At 38.4% G+C, this 13,641-nt stretch overlaps 1 protein-coding gene across 1 annotated transcript in view; it reads left to right on the plus strand.

Annotated features, from left to right (window-relative positions):
- Window positions 1–13,641, plus strand: part of OTOGL (otogelin like) — a 344,392-nt gene that overhangs the window by 19,771 nt on the left and 310,980 nt on the right. The window contains exon 2 of the mRNA XM_049884965.1: window positions 2,187–2,292. The gene's annotated coding sequence lies outside the window, so the exon portion shown is untranslated. The remainder of the gene's footprint in view (window positions 1–2,186; window positions 2,293–13,641) is intronic.

Genomic DNA, 13,641 nt, shown 5'->3' on the forward strand with positions numbered 1-13,641 from the left:
ATCTTAACTGGTCTTCCTTGTTTTTGTTAGGTGCCGTTGACTTGGTTCTGACTCATAGTGACCCTATGTACCACAGAACTAAAACACTGCCAGGTCCTGCACCCTTCTTATAATCCTTGTTATACTTGAGCCCATTGTGACAGCCACTGTGTCCATCCATCTCTTGAAGGCTCTTCCTTTCTTTTGCTGGACCCCCTACTTAACGAAGCATGATGCCCTTTTCCAGGGCTTGGTCCCCCGATAACATGTCCAAAGTACACAGGATGAAGTCTCCCATCCTTGCTTCTAAGGAGCATTCTGGCTGTACTTCTTCCAAAACAGGTTTGTTCGTTCTTTTGGCAGTCCATGGTATATTCAAAATTCTTCACCAACACCATAACTCAAAGTCATCAATTCTTCCTTGGTGATAGGGATGAGAAATATGATTGTTATTGGTTTAATCATTAACCATAATTGAAAATTTGCTTGGGCGATGTCACTTTTCAAAATATTTAATGGAATGTGTGACAGGAATGAAAACAGCAAAATCACTTCAACTTTTTGGCAAGTTTTATGGGCCTGTCTCTGTGGTAGACAATACTATGCATTAAAAAAGATGAGATTCTGACTAAATGGAACTTGCCATCTTTTGTGAGAGATGAGTTACCCACAGAAATGATAATGTTTTAAAATTCCCAGCACCCTGTCTTCCATAGTGGGTACTGAATGACTGAGAATTGATACTATTATTTTATTCCTTATCAGAAAGTATATAACAATGAGCTAAACAGACTTATACTAACAATTAGATTATAAGGTTATATATACCTGTTGCCATCAAGTTGACTCTGACTTTTTTCATAGCAACCCTATAGGACAGAGTAGAGCTGCCCCAAAGGGTTTCAAAGGAGCAAATGGTGGGTTCAAACTGCCAACCTTTTGGTTAGCAGCCAAGCTCTTAACCACTGCACCACCAGGACTCCAAAGTCATGTATGAGGACTTAATTGGGAGATAGATACGAGTTTCAAATGAGAGCAGTATTGTAAACCTGGCTAGCTTCATAAAAGAGATGAGTTTTGAGCTAGACCTTGAAGGATGAGTAAGATAAAGATGGGAGAGATGGTTGGAGAGAGATGGAAGCCTGTTATGACTTCTTGTCTCAATCATACTCTTCCTGACCACAGATCTGGGTTTACTCTAGCATATCATGCTGTCCCACAAGATGAATCTTTGAGCTTTACAAGTTCCTGCTTATTAAAAAAGCAGTATAGTAATCAAACACAGGGAAGGCATCTAATTTACAGAATAAAGGATATCATTAGACCTCTCTCCATATATAAGGTGAACTTCTTTTGTTGGTGAATAAGAACAATCTTAGGATTTCACCCTTCGAGGCAGATATCAATTAAGAAAAACCTGGGTTCAACTTGAAACTAAATCTGCAAATCACTACAGATTATTATGATTTTGTAGTCATATATCTCCATTAGGCAGAGCAGAGACAGAAAATTAGGAGGGCAACCAAGAAGAGCCTTTCAAATCTCATAATGCTTTCCACTCCCAAAGTTAGCTTATTTTTTTTATTGTCTTTGTTAAGTGGAAAAAAAATTATTTCCCCTTAATCCATAATTCAAACATTACTTCTCAAAAGTGATAAAAATAGCATGTAGGTATTAGTCAAAGATTTGCTTTTTCAAGATTTGGCTGAAAATCAGACCTTCCATGTGCTCCAGTAAACCTAGTGTTTCTCATAGGTTGCTATTTCTAATCCCTGTTTCCATGGAAATGGACTTTACATCAGGAAAAAGGGGATGAGGCACTGAGTGATTTATACCCACTGTTTGATATTTTAAGTGATTCGCCACTGCTCTTTTCCTTTTCTGTAGAACACGTATAGGGATTTTTTTTCTTGTGGGGCTCTCAGATCTTCAGATAAAGGAGCTGCAGAAATACAACCCTTAGGGCTTTAGGCCACAGCTAGTGCCTCACTGGTGAGACATGGGGGACAGAACCTGAAAGATCATAAGATAACAAAACCAGAAGTAACAGTATTGGGTTGCTCTACCTCAGAAGGGTTTAATGGAAATGGGATAGTTATGAATCATTTATAGTACGTCCTGCAAAACCAGCTTGGGGGTAGAATTTAAAAAAAAAAAAAATTATTATTAAACAATTCAAGAATGACCTTTATTTTTCTCATCTGTAGGTTATTCCCTCCTCTGACAAGTCCAAGAACCTCTGGAAGTTCATTCAACTGGAAAGATCAGTGGTTTGGTTCCAATCACCTTGCAGAGAAGAAACTGTGTATTCTGGTGGGTCTACCCATGGGCTCTGCTCTGGGGCCATTGCTCATGTTGCTTCCACCTTAATGGGAAATATTCAGTTCTCAATAGGGTCAGTTTACTTACATGATTCCGGCCAAATTCCTTCTTTCCCTTAACCTGAGTTCCCCAGAAAGAAGGGAGCTGTTCAACCTGTAACTGGTAAAATATAAAGGGACAGATACTCTAAAAGGTTTGTCCCAAAACTCAGGACTTTTAGCTGCCCTTTTGGTAGCAAGTAGTTAACTTAAAAAATAGTTCACAAAAAGCGTATTAATAGTAGAGACCATTATCAACTGCAGCTAGTTAATTTCATCCCTTAAACAATGTGTTTTTCAAGTGGCTGGAAAGTATTTGATTGAATTCACCACTAACCTGTGTTTAGTTGTTATGGCAAACTAGTGACAAGCTCATTATTTTACAGAAATTAAACTTTTTTTCTTTTTCCTTCAAACTCGCGTTGGAGGTGTGAGTCATTCTTACAACTCTAGAATGTTTTTGCAAAGAAAGAATGATTCAGTCTGGCTGTAGTCATTGTGCTAAAATGAATAAATTCTTCCTACTTTTGTTTTCCAGTTCCTCTACTTTTACTTTTCCTTCAGTGGCCGTTTCCCATTTCAAATACAGAAACTGCTAATCCTTTTTGTTGTATTTTATTCTTTACAACTACCCAGACAATTTTTTTTTTTTTACTCCCCTCACTAGCAGGGAACACCGGTGGTGCAGTGGTTAAGTGTTCAGCTACTAATGAAAAGGACAGCAGTTCAAATCCAGTAGCTGCTCCTTGGAAAGCCTATGGGGACAATCCTGCTCTGTCCTATAGGGCCGCTATGAGTCAGAATTGACTCAATGGCAATGACTGTTTTTGTTTCTCTAGCATGGAAGCTTCTTGACATTCAGAAATTATTCTGTTTTTTTTAAAACCTTATGTTCTTATACCACTGGGTCAAGAATTGGCACTGAACAGGCATTTAAATAAGGGTTTGATGAAAATATTGTAATTTTAGCATGCTGGTAGATAAACATTTAATGAAATGTAAAATGGAAAGCCCCGGTTTCAAAAAGTGAGTGTCTGACTGTGATGCAAATGTTTGCTTTAAAAGCACTTAAGCAATTCCTGCAGAATCTCTTTCTCTCTCTTCCTGTCTCTCTTTAAAAAAAAAGTCCTGTTTGCTCCTCCTACGTTAAAGGTCGATGTTACCACAAGGTTCAAATCAAATGGTGTGGTACAAGTTATTACAGGCTGTGAGCCTCTAAGTTCTTTTTGTGGTGACAGGTGGGTGGAATACATATCCAGTTTTCTTAACACAAAGAATTCTAACTGCTTTGAATATCTGAGTGCAAGAATAAAGGTAGGCATACACCTCCTTATTTTGGAACTTTTCTATCTCTTCACTCCTTCCCACCCCTTGTCTAATGTCAAGGCTCTTGGATGCAGGTCAAAATAGAAGGCTGAGTGGAAAGTGTTTTCTCCCGTTTTTCAGTCTATGAATTTTGTTCTCTTACAAGTAATTTTATATTAAAATTAATGTAGATTAAGAAGAATAATTACATTATTATTTTAATGTATTTATAAGGAGGCTGTGTGGAGGTATAATACAGTGGTGGGCAATTTTAAAGAATAGTGCCTGGTCCTGTATATATGTAATCTCATTTAATCTTTATAAAAATTGTGAAAGTCTTTCCCTCCTCCCCCCTTTCATTTAATAGATGAAGAAACCAAGTGTCAGGGTGGCCAAGCAACTTTTTAAGGGCACAAAGCTAGGTACAAGAGAAATCTGAGACTGGAATCCCTGTTTATCTGAGCCCCGAACTCTCCATGCTAAACTTGTCAAAGGGGCAAACCGTTACAGGGAAAATGCCCTGGTATTGATGTCCTCATTGTAATTAAAAGGAAAATCCTTTGCAAATGGCTTTAAGATTAAAAAAAAAAAAAATTTTTTTCTTTTTTTTTTTTTTTAAGATTAACATGCATCATTTCAAATTCTTTTATTCTGGAGAAAGGGTGTTAGGTCTCCAGTTTATGTAGATTAAGAAAAATAATTACATTATTTTAATATATTTTAAGGAGGCTATGTGGAGGGTTATGTGGAGGTATAATACAATGGTAGGCAAGTCAAGTAATGTTCTTTATTCTGAAATATAACCTTATGTTATATTATTCAACTATTTCTCCAACTAAGACTTCGTTATCTCCAGATCTGTGGATCCACTAGTTATCTGACAAATCCATTCAGATACCGCCCAGACACCTCATACTTAACATAAGCAGGCTGTAGACTTTAGTAATTGAGGGACTCCGTTAACATAACTTACTAGTTGTGTGCCCGGGGAGCTTACCTGTGCCTCTTGTTTCCTCATCTGTAACCTGGGGATGATATAGAACCTATTTCACAGATGTGCTGTGAGGCTCTGGGAAACTAATATAGGTACAGTATCTACGGCAGATAGCAAGTTGCAGAGTCTCTTCTGACATCCTTTTAGGTCTTTTCTTTCTCTCCTGTCTTTTTAATGACCTCTTGCTTTCTTCTTGTATGATGTCCTTCCAGAACTTGTCTGGCCTTCGGTCATTAATGTTCAATGCATCAAATCTGTTTTTGAGGTGGTCTCTAAATTCAGGTGGGATATACTCAAGGTCGTACCTTGACTCTTCTAATTTTAATTCTTGCATTCAAGTTCAAGCCACATATGCATGTGGAAGCTGAACAATGAATAAGGGAGACCGAAGAATTGATTCCTTTGAACTGTGGTGTTGATGAAGAGTATTGAATATACCATGGACTGCCAAAAGATCAAGCAAATCTGTCTTGGAAGAAGTACAACCAGAATGCTGCTTAGAAGTAAGGATGACAAGGCTACGTCTCATATACTTTGGACATGTTACCAGGAGGTATCAGTCCCTGGAGAAGGATATCATGCTTGCTAAAGTAGAGGGTCAGCGGAAAAGAGGAAGACCCTCAATGAGATGGATTGACACAGTGGCTGCAATAGTGTTCTCAAGCATAGCAACAATTGTGAGGATGATGGAGGACCGGGCAGTGTTTCGTTCTTTTGTGCATAGGGTACCTGTGAGTTGGAATCGACTGGATGGCACCTAACAACAACAACAATCTAGGGCAGTGTCAGACATAGAATTATTGCTATATAATTGTTTGTTTTATTATAACCAAGATGGCCTTACCACTTTTTTCTCAGGGCTAGAACCCTTCACACTTTCCTTGTGTGAACTCACCAGCATGCTCTTGCCCAGAGGGCCAAGCCAGAGGACAGGGCATCAGTTTTTATTCCTCCTTTATGCCCATGTCCAAATCTATCACCAAGTCCTATTCATTTTAGCCTTAAATGTTTCTTGAATCCATCTACTTCTCTTCACCTACACTGTTACCTCTCTAGTTGGAGATAAAATCTCTTTTACCTTGACTACTTGAACAGGCTTTTAGCTGGTATCTTTCTTTTTCATTGCCCTTCTCCCGTCCCATTCCCAATTACATCCATTCTCCTCACTGCGGTCAGGATGGTTTAAAAAAATGCAAGTCTGACTCTGCTACTCCTCAGCATAAATCCTTTTATGGTTTCCTCTTGCTCTTAAGGAGTCCCTGGGTGGTGAAAAAGTTAATGCACTCGATGGCTAACCTATAGGTTGGCAGTTTGAGTCCACCCAGAGGAACCTTGGAAGAAAGGCCAGGTGATCTATTTGTGAAAAATCAGACATTGAAAACTCTCTGGAGCACAATTCTACTCTGACACACATGGGGTCGCCATAAGTTGGAATTGACTTGATGGCAACTGGTTTATTGATTTTAAGGTAAATACCACAATTTTAATAAGGTTCTAATGATTGTTTACCTCACTAGAGTTATTGCTTACTACTCTGACTTTGCTATCTGGGCTTTGGTCAGACAGGCCTACTTTTATTTTCTTGCAGGCTTCATACTTTTTCTGGCCTTCAAGTCTTCTCAGATGCTATTCTGCATGTCAGAATTTTCTTCCTTCTCTTCCGATAGTTAATTTCTATAAATTCTTTAAGGCTCAGATGTCACTTTCTTGACCCCAAGACTAAATGAGGTCCACTTGTTATGTGTTCAAACCATTCTGTGTTTCTCTTTCATAGCATGAATTTCAAATGTGATTGAATAATCAATTAGCTATAATATGTGCTAGAATGTAAACTCCATGAAAGCGATCTTGTCAATGCTATTCCTAGCATCCGGCAAAGTGCCTCACACATATTTGGCATTCAATAAATATTTATTGAATCAGTTTCTCTTTTTAGGAACTTAGTAATAGCTGCATAATATGAAAACACTATTAGTATTTTAGAAGTGCATATACCTTTACAGACATTTATAAAACTTTTTACAAAAGAAAAATGGATCTATAGTTATGTAACTGGTTTCAAGATAATATATTCTAGACACCTGATAACTGATAACTTTACCTTGCTTCTGAAGATTTATCAGTATTATTTCAAATGTGATTGACCTTTTCTGGCCAGGCATTTAAAATTTTAAATTTGGTTCATTTAAGAAATAACTTAATATTTTTTTCCTCAACCTGTTCTAATTACCTACTGAAGTTGCACCGAAAAGGTCATAAATTCCAATATTCAATTCTGTATTAATCTGAATATTATTACCTGAGCACTCAACTGCTGACTAAAAGGTTGGAGGTTTAAGCTCACCCAGAGATACTTCAGAAGAAAGGCCTAGTGATCTGCTTCCAAAAACTGGCCATTGAAAACCTATGGAGTATACTTCTACTTTGATACACATGGGGTCAACATGATTTGGAATCAACTAGACAGCAACTGGTTAATGGTTTTATAAGGTGTGAAGCATTGTGCTTGGGTACTGTGAGGGATACAGTGATGTACATGGCAAGAAACCTACTCTAAAAGCAGCTTACAATTTAGTAGAAGAGATAGAAAAGCACTTGAATATCTAAACTCAGTAGATTTGTGGTGGGCCAGGATTCTGTTTTTATAAATGCTGTCCATGTGGCTTGATGATGTTGGATTGGGGATAAGGTCTGCATGGCTAATATCAACAATACCCTGAATCCTATACACAACATTATCATTTATGGCAAGGGCATCATACGATAGGATTTTCTTATAAGCAAATGGTTCCTGTGCTATTAAATGTGCATGCAATAAATACTTGTTGAATGTTTATAATTACGTCCCTTTTATATTGTTATAACTAACCTCTTTTATATGGGACATAAGACAGATATACCAAGTAGAAGTTCAAAGCCAATCCCCATCCCCCTTAACTAAGAAATGTTCAACCCCACAGCTGTTTCTGTACTCAGAGTGCATGAGGGGGTGGAATACTTAGAAAAGCTACAATTCTTAAGTGTTTTCACTCTTGGCGTTCATTAGAATCACCTGAGAGCTTTAAAAAATCGATATGTGGGCCGTACCTTAAAAAAAAAAAAAAAAAAAGAGTACCTTAGATCAGTTAAATGAGAGACACCAGGAGTGGTATGTTTCGTGCTATCTGTGGAAGCAACAGGCCTCTGAACTGGTTCGAACCCCTGCTGAGAATTTGCATTTCCCCCCCAGATATACTCAGTCAGAATCTACAGTTTAACAAGATCCCCAGGTGATTCTTATAGATTACAAATTCTGAGAACCACTGCTCTACTAGCGGTTCTCAGAATTGGTCCCCAACCAGCAGCATTAGCATGGCCTGGGAACTTGTTAGAAATGCAGATTCTCAGCAGGGGTTCAAAAGGTTTGAAGCCCTGGCCAGCAAACACTTACTTAACTTGGGAAAGGACCCAACACACCTGGGTAGTTAGGTCCAAGGACACACATAATATTAAAGTGAACACAGCACCTCAGCTCTTCAGTATAATGTTCCTGTTTACTTGAAGGAGGCATTCCATGGGCGGGGTGCGTGAGGGCAGGGGTGTGGGTGTGTGTGTGTAGCTGCTTGGTCAGGCATTTTTTAAGTGAAAGGCATTATTTTAGGTGTCTGTAGATTATGTAAAGAAGCCGTGGTGGCACAGTTGGTAAGTGCTTGGCAGTTAACCGAAGGGTTGGGTAGATAGAACCCACCAGAGGCTCTGTGGGAGAAAAGGTCTGGCGATCTGCTTCCGTAAAGATTAAAGCCTAGAAAACCTTGTGGGGCAGTTCTACTCTGTCATACAAGGTTGCTTTGAGTCTGAATCAACTCGACGGCAAACAACAACATAGATTATGTCACATAAAAGTTTAGTAATGATTGTGTATCGTCATTTTATTTTAATCTCATGAATTTATAAATTTTTTATTATGAACCAAAAAATGTTAGAAAATAAAAACTAAAAATTAGAAAAATATGCTGAGAAAATATAACTAAATTAGCAACTTTCTATATTTGGGTAAAGTTCATTTAGAACTATTCTAAGAACGTACAAAATAGATGTAAATATGGGTAAAAAGATCTGTGAAGAGGAGGTCACATTAAAGTAAATTTAGTTATCAGTCAATCATAAAATGCTATAGTTAAAAGGGTTCATTTTAAAGTTTAAAAGGCCCAGAGAGGTTGGTTTACTTACCGAAGGTCATATAACCAGCTATTTTGGGAAGTTTCTCATGTATTAACTAAATTTCTAAAGGAAATGGAAATAGTGATACCAGTTCAGAAGATATTACTCAGGATAATCTACAGATTATTATCTTTGCACTACATGTTATCATTGTTCTTGGATAGTGTCCACATTATTATTAAAACTGTTGCTCTTGAGTTGATTCCGACTCACAGAAACCTTTTCCGTTTAAAGAGCAAAAATAAATAAATAAAATAAAAATAATGTTTTTAGTACAGCCTCTGTAAATGTCTGAGTATATATAGAGAAATGCAAGTACTGTGTACCTGGAGGCTAATACAGAACGTAATTATTGTAAATAACGTATTCCGTTCCCACTCCCATGTCTTGTCTTTCCTCACCCCATCTGTCTTTTCCCACAGACTTTATGATTCTGGATAAGAAGTGGTAAATTGATATCCCTGGCATGACTGCATTTAAATAACTGTTTCTGAAGGTGGTTTATGGAAAAGTTTACAAAGCACTGGAACTTTGCTGTCAACACATGAGGGTGCAGCCATTGGAAATCACGAATGGCTTGGTTCCAAAAGGTACTGGGAAAAAGAACATTAACCATTTGCAGATAAAAACATTTCTATCAAAACATGAGCAGACCATGTTTTGGATCTGTTCAGTTAATCGTAAGACCAAACATCATATCCTATATAAGGGAATTACTCTAAGGTCCACAAGGGTGAATGGATACAAATCACAATTGCTGGGCTGCACTGATTAAAACTTTTGTTGACTCCAAGGCCATGGTGCCTCATTCAGATGTTATACTCAGATGTTACCACCCAGTGTCTGTGTGTGGCCACATTATGCATGAGGTGATGAAGGGAAATTCTTCTACTCTTGGCAGCTTCATCTGCTTATGGAATTGTCACTTCTTCCTGACTTTATCTGGAACAGAGTGGCCTTTACATTATGAGAACCGACCTCATGCTGACTCAATTTCATCTTGGCATCCCTGACTATGCCCAGGGTCCCATATCAGTAGACTGGTAATCTGGTTTAGATTGTATCACCCAATGTATTGGAATCCACCCTTGAGTTTTTTGTATTTTCAGAAATTGAGTGACCACATTCCTTATTTCTCTTTTCTTTCCTCTTCTTTTCTCCATATGTTTTTAACAATCCTTTCTGTCTCCTCCATATATTTTTTAAACTAATGGGGACTGTTAGATTTTCAGGCACTGGCACATATTTTCTATTCTGGAACACGCACACACACACACACAATCTTATGCCCTATGCCTCAAGAGTACTCATTATGTATGAGGCTTTAGATAGAATTATTCCATAATTTATAACTTCTTTGGCTACGTTTGATTAATCATTACTCCATATAAGGCAATACAAAAGTGGGCATTTTTATATTCGTTGTGCTTATCTTTCCACTTAGTTTTATCAATCCATTAGTAAAGTGCAGTGTGACAATATTAGTACTATAAGGGAAATCATGACTTACACTTGTGAAGCATTCTCTTATCTTGGAACTGATGGTACTGAAGGAAGAAGCCCAAGCTGCACGGAAGGCATTGGTGAAAAACAAGGCTCTGGGTATTGACAGAATACCAATTTAAATGTTTCAGCAAACGGATGCAGCACTGAAGTATTTATTCACTCATCTATGCCAAGAAATTTGGAGGACAGCTACCTGGCCAACCAACTGGAAGAGATCCATATTTATGCCTATTTCCAAGAAAGGTGATTCAACTGGATGCGGTGATTATAGAACAATATCAATGATATCCACATTCAAGCTAAGTTTTGCTGAAGATCATTCAAAAGAAGCTGCAGCAATATGTCGACAGGGAACTGCCAGAAATTCAGGCCGGATTTAGAAGAGGACGTGGAACCAGGGATATCATTGCTGATGTCAGATGGATCCTGGCTAAAAGCAGAGAATACCAGAAAGATGTTTACCTGTGTTTTATTGACTATGCAAAGGCATTTGACTGTGTGGGTCATAACAAATTATGGATGAGATTGCAAAGAATGGGAATTCCAGAACGCTTAATTGTGCTCATGAGGAACCTTTACATAGATCAAGAGGCAGTTGTTCGGATGGAGTAAGGGGACACAGATTGGTGTAGAGTCAGGAAAGTTGTGCGTCAGGGTTTTATTCTTTCACCATATCTACTCAGTCTGTATGCTGAGTAAATAATCCGAGAAGCTGGACTATATGAAGAAGAACGGGGCGTCAGGATTGCGGGAAGACTTATTAACAACCTGCGTTGTGCAGATGACAGAACCTTGCTTGCTGAAAGTGAAGAGGACTTCAAGGACTTACTGATGAAGATCAAAGACCGCAGCCTTCAGTATGGACTACACCTCAACATAAAGAAAACAAATATCTTCACACCTGGACCAATAAGCGACATCATTATAAATGGAGAAAAGATTGAGGTTGTTAAGGATTTCATTTTACTTGGATCCACAATCAACAGCCATGGAAGCAGCAGTCAAGAAATCAAAAGATGCATTGTATTGGGTAAATCAGTTGCAAAAGACCTCTTTAAAGTGTTGAAAAGCAAAGATGTCACCTTGAAGACTAAGGTGCACCTGACCCAAGCCATGGTGTTTTCAATAACCTCATATTCATGCAAAAGCTAGACGATGAATAAGAAGACCGAAGAAGGATTCACACCTTTGAATTATGGTGTTGATGAATAATGTTGAATACACCATGGACTGCCCAAAGAAGGAAGAAATCTGTCTTGGAAGAAGTACAGCCAGAATGCTCCTTAGAAGCAAGGATGGCGAGACTGTGTCTTACATTCTTTGGACATGTTGTCAGGAGGGTTCAGTCCATGGAGAAGGACATCATGCTTGGCAAAATAGAGGGTCAGCAAAAGAGGAAGACCCTCAACGAAGTGGATTGACACAGTGGCTGCAACAATGGGCTCAAGCACAGCCACAATTGCAGGACTGGGCAGTGTGTCATTCTGTTGTGCATAGGGTCGCTATGAGGCAGAACCAACTCGACGGCACCTAACAACAGCACTTACCTTGGTGAATCTGCTGAAAATCTGTTGAATTTCCTAAGTGTTTCAGTTTACCAAAACTGTGTGTATCTTAACTGTTTATAAATTTTACAGAAATTCACATTGGATAGGATTAACAGATGTGAAAACTTTACTAAAGTTTGAGTGGTCCAATTTTAATAGTCTTCACAGGAAAAAATCAAGAAATGTTTTAGGATTCTTTAGCTGATTTTTTAGCTATCACATGAAACTTATTTTATACTTTCTAGTAAATGATAGCTAAAATCTAATGTGTGGTGGTGGTTTTCATCTATTTATGTTCATTTCTTATTTGTACTCGTTAGCTATTTCTGTATAACAAATGCCCCAGAACTTAGTGGCTTAAAAATAACCATTTATTAATTCTCATGAGTTTATGAGTCAGTTGTGTCGTTTTGCTGATCTGTGCCAGGCTTGGCTGAACCTGGCTGGGCTCACTTAGGTGTCTGGGGTTAGCTGGCAGCTTGGCTGGGGGCTGACTGGTCCAGAGTGGCTTGTATTAGTTTCCTATTGCTGCTGTAACAAATGATCCCAAACTTAGAAACTTAAAGCAACACAAATTTGTTATCTTACAACTCTGAATGTCAGAAATCTAAAACGGGTCTTTGTTGTTGTTGTTTGCTGTTGAGTTGACTCATAGCAATCCCATATGACAGAGTAAAACTTCCCCATACGGTTTCCAAGGCTGTCACCTTTATGGGAGCAGATTGCTAGGTCTTTTCTCCTGCAGAGCAGCTGGTGGTTTGGAATAACCAACATTTTGTTTAGCAGCTGAGCGCTTAGTCATTGCGTCACCAGGCTTCCTTAAAATGGATCTTACTGGGCTAAAATCAGGGTGTCATCTAGGCTGCATTCCTTTCTGGAGGCTTTAGGGGAGAATCTGTTTTCTTGCCTTTTCCTGTATACAGTCTACATTCCGTGGTTCCTTGTTCTCTTCCATCTTCAAAGCCAGCAATGGCCAGTCAAGTCTCACATTACATCACTCTGAAACTGACTGTGGCTTCTTTTCTGCCTTCCTTTTCCATTTCTACTCCTTGTGATTACATTGTGCCCCCCAGGATAATCTAGGATAATCTATTTTAAATTTAACTGATTAGCAACCTTAGTTCTTTCTGCAATCTTAATTCCCCTTGGCCTTGTAAAATAATACATTCATAGCTTCTAGGGATTAGAATATGGACATATTTTGGGTGGGAGGTATTATTCTGCCTATCACAATGGCCTGGACTGGGATGACTAGGAGAACTGCTACCTCTTTCCGTAGGTACTCACATACCAGCAGGCTAGCCCTGGTTTGTTCTCATCGTAATGTCAAAGTTCTGAGAGAAAAATAAATCTCTTAGTGCCTGGGCTTAGAATTGGGCCATATCATTTCTGCCGTATTCTACTGGCCAAAGCAAATCACAAAGCCAACCTGATTGGAAGAGGTTCAATATCACATTGCAAAGGTGTGGGTTGCTTGAATGATGAAAAACTGCAAGATATTTTTGTAACCAATCTATATTTACTTTATTAATCTTAAAGCATTTTTAGGATATTAAAGGAATTTCTATTTTGATGTTGATAGGTATCAAGTGTGTTCTAACAATCATAAAATCTGATATATTTATCTCTTCTTGACATCCCCCACCCTCTGCTTTGAATAGTTTTATTCCTTCATGTGTTCTCTTTTTGCAAACTAGAACCAAATTCCTGTACCCCAATTGCTCCTTGGTAGGAAGAAAAATCTCAACAT

This window comes from Elephas maximus, chromosome 4 (assembly GCF_024166365.1).
Source record: "Elephas maximus indicus isolate mEleMax1 chromosome 4, mEleMax1 primary haplotype, whole genome shotgun sequence".
Classification (NCBI taxonomy): Eukaryota; Metazoa; Chordata; class Mammalia; order Proboscidea; family Elephantidae; genus Elephas; species Elephas maximus.